Source organism: Terrapene carolina, unplaced genomic scaffold (genome assembly GCF_002925995.2).
Source record: "Terrapene carolina triunguis isolate 2854851 unplaced genomic scaffold, T_m_triunguis-2.0 Scaffold28984, whole genome shotgun sequence".
Classification (NCBI taxonomy): Eukaryota; Metazoa; Chordata; order Testudines; family Emydidae; genus Terrapene; species Terrapene triunguis.
The window spans coordinates 1-7,015 of record NW_020693335.1 but is presented as its reverse complement, the minus strand read 5'-3'; the positions used below and the strand labels follow the sequence as shown (position 1 = coordinate 7,015).

The following is a 7,015-nucleotide window of genomic DNA, read 5'->3' as shown; positions in this document are numbered from 1 at the left end:
AGGAAGCGGAAATTGCCCCCTCAGCCTTGACCTCCAGCACCTGCACTAACCCAGGGCGGGGCTAGCAGGGGGCGGCGGGTCGGGAGTGAGGGGCACCGGCGGGGCTGAGATCGGGGGATGCAGAGGCAGCTGAGTTGGGACCCTGGGAACAGCAGGACTCGAGCCTGGAAGACCCCTCCTGTGCTCATCCCCTGCTTCTCCCCAGGCTGGAACCTCCTTCCCTCACCTCGGCCATGACTGCCCCGGTCTCCTGGGTCCCCTTCTGGCCGCCCCTCCGGCTCTCCATCTTCTTGCTGGCCATCATCACCCTCTCCATATTCCTCCACTGGAGGGGCTGGTTCCCTGCCCAAGGATGGAGGCTCCCCTCCTCCAATGCCATGGGGCTGCCCCCAGCCATGTCTCCCATCCTGCCCCACACCATACCCCCACCACGGAGCGGGGCATGTGGACCGTGAACTCCACTGGGCACCCGGGGAACCAGATGGGGGAATACGCCACCCTCTAAGCCCTGGCCAAGATGAACGGGCGCCAGGCCTACATCCTCCCGGAGATGCACCAACAGCTGGTGCCGCTCTTCCGCATCACCCTGCCCGTGCTCTCCAGCGACGTGGTCCGGAGCGTCCCATGGAAGGACTATGAGCTCCACAATTGGATGTCAGAGGAGTACAGGCACATCGAGGGGAAATACGTCCGGCTGACGGGCTACCCCTGCTCCTGGACCTTCTACCACCACCTCCGGCAGGAGATCCTCCAGGAATTCTCCTTCCACGACCACGTCAAGGAGGAGGCCAACCGGTACCTGGCCGGGCTGCGTGGGCAGCGCCAGAACATGACCTACATGGGCATCCATGTCCGGAGGGGGGACGACGTCCGGTTGATGCCCCAGGTCTGGAAGGGGGTGGTGGCGGACAAGGCCTACCTGGAGAAGGCCATGGGCTACTTCCGGGCCAAGTACCAGGAGCTGGTCTTCGTGGTGACCAGCAACGGGATGGAGTGGTGCCGGGAGAACATCGACGCCTCGCGGGGGGACGTGTATTTCTCGGGGGACAGGAAGGAGTCGTCGCCGGGGAGGGATTTCGCTCTCTTGGTCCATTGCAACCACACGATCATGACCATCTGGAGCTTCGGCATCTGGGCCAGCTACCTGGCTGTGGGGGGAGACCATCTATTTGGCCAACTACATGCTCCCCGATTCCCCCTACCAGTGGTTCCTCAAGCCTTCGGCAGCCTTCCTGCCCAAGTGGATCGGGATTGACACCGATCTCTCCCCACTGCTGAATGGGACACAGAGGCAGAAAAGACCCGGCCCACAGGCTACCAACAGGACCCGCAGGGATAGGGGGCCAGCCATCAGCGAGGGAAGAGGGCGCTGGAGAGTTCAGGGTGTATCGGAGCAGATGTTGGTCAGGCACGGGGTGGGGTCAAGACAACCTGGCTCCCTTCTGCCAACTTTCTCCTAGGATTCCTCAGAAGGGGCCATCTTGTTCCTAGGTTGAACTGTTAGAACAGGGGAGCTGTGAGTCAGGATTAGAAGTGAAGTGAAGTAAAGCCAGGAAGTGAAGCCAGCTATAAAAATAATAAATAACAAATGGAAGAAGGGGCAGTGGATAGTAATATATAAATCAAAAACTAGGGATTGTAGAAAATTGATAAGGGAAGCAAAGGGACACAAGGAGACATCTGTGGCAAGCAGAGTTAAAGACCATACCATGTTTTTTTTAAATGTATATTAGGAACAAAAAAGAATCCTGAGAATGGTATTGATCTCTTTTAGATGGAAATGGTAGAATTTTCAATACTGCAGACAAGGTAGAATTTTTCAATAAATAGTTCTGTGTCTGGGGAAAAAAACAGATGACGTTGTCATAGCATATTATGATAACACACTTTCCATTCCACTAGTTGCTCATGTGGATGTCAAACAGCAGCTACAAAAGTGAGTCATTTTAATATCAGCAGGGCGCAGTGATATGCATGGAAGAGTTTGAAAAGAGCTGGCTGAGGAATTGACGGCACTGTTGATTTTGCCCTGCAGCAGGTCCAGAAGAAAGCTCACGTTGTGCCAAGTTTTAAAACGGGTAAATGGGATGACCCAAGTAATTATGGGCCTGTCAGCCTGACCTCGATCCCGGGGAAGATAATGGGGCGGCCGATACGGGACTCGATTGATCAAGAATGAAAGGAGGGCACCATCGTTCACCAGCGTGGGATTATGGAAACTAGACCCTGTCACACTAACTTGCTAGCCTCTTTCGCTGTGGTCGCACGTTCGGTGGAGGAAGGCCACAGGGTTGGTGTCACATCAGTCGACGTCGGCAAGGCGCGGGAGCTGGTGACTGATTAACAGGCACGCTAGGAAATGAGCGTGTTAAATGGAGTCACAGCCGCCCAACTGATAGGTCTCAGAATGCACCTGCACATGAAGACGCGCCTTCGAGCGGGGGCGGGGAGGGGGCGCGTTTCCGGGGGGCGGGTCCCGCAGGGGTCGGTTCTGGACTCTGAGCTCGTTCATGTCAATGACGCAAAAGAAAATATTCAAGCCTCACCGATCAAGTTTGCAGAGACCACAAAACCTGGAGGAGGGGCCCCCAGCTGGGGTGGATCGGCCGCCGCTCGGCAGCTGGGTTGAGTAGTTAGAGATGATGTCCCTTCCCCTGGCCTCCCCGGCCCCAGCATGGGGCCCACGGCAGCCACAGAGCCCGGGCGTTACAGACGGACGGGGACGGGGGCGGGGGGGAGGGGCTCGCCTCCCTGCCTGGCTGGCCCCAAACCTCCCACGCGGCTTGTGTTGGTGATAGACAGAGAGATCCCCCCACTCTGCCCCTGCCCCAGATTCAGCCACCCCCGCTGCCCCCAAGCCCTTGGGGCTCAGGGTTGGCCCTGCCAAGGCAGAGGGAGACCGGATGCCTGGGTTCTTCCAGGGTGGGAGGAGGGCGCTAATGGGTCACAGCTGCAGAACTGTGTATCAATCCTGTGGGGGGTGGGGGTAAATTCCCCCCAGGGTTGGGCTCCACCTGCCCCCCCCATTCCTCCTGTCCCAAGAGCAAGTGCTTACAGTGGGGGAGGGGGGGCCGGGAGCCAGGACTCCTGGGTTCTCTCCTTAGTGGACAGGGAAGGGCAGTATTCAGTGGGGCACTGGCAGAAGGGCGAGGTCTTGTGACTCCGATTTTATTGTTGCGTGTAAAAGCCCATCCTTTGCCTAGCAGTTCTGGCTTTACAGCCCTGTGCCACGCACACACTGGGGCCAGTTTATAGCCCAAGAATGTGCCCACCCACAGAGCCCTGCTGAACCTGCCCCACTCAGCCGGGGGTAGAACCCAGGAGTCCTGGCGCCCAGCCCTCCCTGCTTTTTCCAAAGGGTCAGTTTCACCAAGCTGAAAAGAATTAGGAACCGAAGCAGCCTGGAGGAAGAATTTAATCAGACCCATGTGGCTATTGATTGGGGATTGTTTACCAAACACCTGACTAGGTGCCCCGATAGCCACTATTCCACACTTGAGGAGGAAGGCCGTACTGGTCACAGACTGACCTGGTTTAGAGGGGAAGTGAAAGCAGCAATAACAAATGGAAGGGTGGGGGAAATGGACAGCATATAATCCAGAAGATAGGGATGGGGTAGAAAATTGATAAGGGAAGCAAAGGGACACACAGAGCATTCTATGGCCTGCAGTGTTGAGGACAATAAGGAGGCTGGGTTTTTCTTAATGTATATTAGGAACAAAAGGAATCCTGACAATGCTATTGGTCCATTTTAGATGGAAATGGTAGAATTATCAATAATGCAGAAAAGGCAGAATTGTTCAATAAATATTTTTGTTTTGTGTTTGGGAGGAAAAAACAGATGATGTCATATCAGATGGTGACGATAATGCTCTTTTCATTCTGCTCCTATCTCAGGAGGTGGCTGAACAGCAGCTGTCAAAGTGAGACATCTTAAAATCAGCGAGTCTAAATAACTTACAGCCAAGAGTTTTAAAAGAGCTGGCCGAGGAGCAAGTTTTAACCATTCAACCTCACGATGGACCCATTTGGTGACTCCTAGGAGAAGGTCGGCAGAACCAACCCACATTGTCTTGATTCTCCCCCCCCGCCCCTATCCGTGCCTGACCAAGGTCCATGCTGATGCCCCCTAAACTCCCCAGGACCGCCTACCCCAGCTGGGGGCTGGCCCACTATCCCAGCGGATCCTGCTGGTGGCCTGCAGGCTGGATCCTATCTGCCTCTAGGTCCCACCCCGCAGTGGGGAGAGATCGGCGTTGATCCCGATCCACTCGGGCAGGAAGGCGGCCTCAGGTTTGAAGAGCCGGAGGAAGGGGGAATCGGGCAGGGTGTAGTTGGCCAAGTAGACAGTCTCCCCACCGACCAGGTAGCCGACCCAAATGCCGAAGGTCCCAATGGTCATGATCGTGTGGTTGCAATGGGCCAAGAGAGCAAAGTCCCTCCCCGGCGACGACTCCTTCCCGTCCCCTGAGAAATACACGTCCCCCCCGCGAGGCGTTGATGTTCTCCCGGCACCACTCCATCCCGTTGCTGGTCACCACGAAGACCGGCTCCTGGTACTTGTCCCGGAAGTAGCCCATGGCCTTCTCCAGGTAGGCCTTGTCTGCCACCACCCCCTTCCAGATCTGTGGCATCACCCGGACGTAATCCCCCCTCCGAACGTGGATGCCCACGTAGGTCACGTTCCGGCGCTGCCCACGCAGCCCGGCCAGGTACCGGTTGGCCTCCTCCTTGACGTGGTCATGGAAGGAGAATTCCTGGAGGATCTCCTGCCGGAGGTGGTGGTAGAAGGTCCAGGAGCAAGGGTAGCCTGTCAGCCGGACGTATTTCCCCTTGATGTGCCTGTACTCCTCCGACATCCAGTCGTGGAGTCCGTAGTTCCTCCACGGGATGCTCCGGACCACGTCGCTGGAGACCACGGGCAGGGTGATGCGGAAGAGCGGCGCCAGCTGCCGGTGCATCTCCGGGAGGATGTAGGCCTGGCGCCCGTTCATCTTGGCCAGGGCGTAGAGGGTGGCGTATTCCCCCATCTGGTTCCCCAGGCGCCCGATGGAGTTCACGGTCCACATGCCCCACTCTGTTGGGGGGGTTGTGGTGGGGGGCGTGGCTGGGGACCCCTTCGTTGTGTTTGGGGAGGGGAGCCTCTGACTTGTGGTGGGGAACCGGCTGCTTAGGTGGAGGAAGATGGAGAGGGTCATGATGGCCAACAGGTAGAGGCTGAGCTGGAGGGGCAGCCGGAAGGGGACCCAGGAGTCCAGGGCAGTCATGACTCCCAGCCGTGATGAGGGAAGGAGGTCCCAGCCTGGGGAGAGAAGGAGCGGGGGGGGGGGTGAGTGGAGTGGGGGGAAGAGAGGAATGGGAGGGATGGTTCGAGGAGATGGGAGAGGGTCTCCCAGGGCCAATGATCCCACAGCCCAGCCGAGGGGCCAGGGGACCCCAGCTCCAGCAGTATGTCGGGGGAGGGGACCAGAGTCACTCAGTTTCTGGGGGGCCGAAGCCCCGGAGCCCCGAAGCCCCTTGACCCCGGATCCGCCCCTTCAGCCGCCAGCCGACACCGGGCCAGGCAAGAACAGTCAGAGCAACAGTGTTTTCCCCTCCCCCCTGCTGGTGCCCCTCACTCCCGACCCGCAGCCCCCTGCCAGCCCAGCCCTGGGCTCCCCGCCCAGCTCCTGTGGGTTAAGGGCAGGGTTGGGGGTCGAGGTGGTGCTGGACTTCTTTGTGGCGTTGTCCCCTTTGGACCCCAACAGGCCCGGGGGCAGGGAGCGGGACCGTGGCCAGGCTGGGGTGGGTGAGGGAAGGGGGGGAATTTCCTGTTCAGCCTCAGATAAGATCAGATTAAAAGCAAATAAGGAAAATTCCTCCCGGGTGAAAGAAACGCTGGCGTCCGTGACAGAAACGCTGGCGTCCGTGACGAGCCTGACGCAATCCGGGGTAGGCACTGAGCCCTCCCCCCAGCAGCCGCCCCTCCCTCCCCAGAGCCGGGAATCACCCCCCGGCCCCCACTTCTAACCTCTAGACCCCCCTCCCCTCCCAGAGCCGGGGAGAGAACCCAGGAGTCCTGGCTCCCCGCCCCCCCTGCTCTAACCACTAGATCCCACGTCCCTACCAGAGCCGGGGAGAGAACCCAGCAGTCCTGCCTCCCAGCCCCCCCCCAACTACTAGACCCCACTCCCCTCCCCCAGAGAGGGTGGAAGGTCGTATGGGTCTATTTGTAGCTGGATTCTCTCTCCCTCCAACCTCCCCTATGGGACTGTACCACCTGGGCCGGGAACGGGGTAGGGGCGTGAGAAGGAGCAGATGGGAGCCAAATTCCCCCCCCACTCCCACCCCAGATATTTCTTCCTTCCTATTAATCCTTCGCCAGCCACTGGGAGAGATACACAAGCTGCCTTGGCTGGGCAGGGGCTGGGAGCCAGGACTCCTGGGTTCTCTCCCCGCCTCTGGGAGGGGAGTGGGGTCTGGTGGTTAGAGCAGGGGGGGCTGGGAGCCAGGACTCCTGGGTTCTCTATCCCCTCTCAGCGAGGATCCAGTCCCCTCTCTCATTCCCTTGTTCCAACCACCTGAGCCCAGAGATCCCCCTTCGTTGGGTGGGGCAGGACGGTTCCCGCTTCCCCTGGACCCTCTCTCCCTGCCTTCGTCCCCCCTCCTCCCACACCGCTTCTCCCACCGCACACCTGGGCTCTCTCCTTCCATCGCTCCCACCCAACCCGGCCGCACCTGTCAGCAGGACGGATCCAGCCGGCGACTGCCAGCAGGTTCCACTGCTCGGAGCGGCTGGGCTCGGCTGCGCCCCGGAGGATGGGAGGGGATCGGAGCCCTGCCTCCGGGGGTGGGGACAGCGCTGAATTTGTGCCTTGGCGTGTCTGGCATCTGGGCTTTGCCCTTCCCGGCCCCGGCCCCGACAGGCCTGGCACTTCCCGGCTCCGGCGCCTCTGGGCCTGGCACTTCCCGGCGCCGGTGCCTCTGAGCCTGGCACTTCCCAGCTCCGGCGCCTCTGGGCCTGGCACTTCCCGGC

General features: G+C 59.5%; 2 pseudogenes; one reads left to right on the top strand and one right to left on the bottom strand.

Annotated features, from left to right (window-relative positions):
* Nucleotides 1-233: 233 nt before the first annotated feature.
* On the top strand, nucleotides 234-1,460 carry LOC112122500 (annotated as a pseudogene).
* Nucleotides 1,461-4,222: 2,762 nt separating this feature from the next.
* On the bottom strand, nucleotides 4,223-6,693 carry LOC112124495 (annotated as a pseudogene).
* Nucleotides 6,694-7,015: the final 322 nt, after the last annotated feature.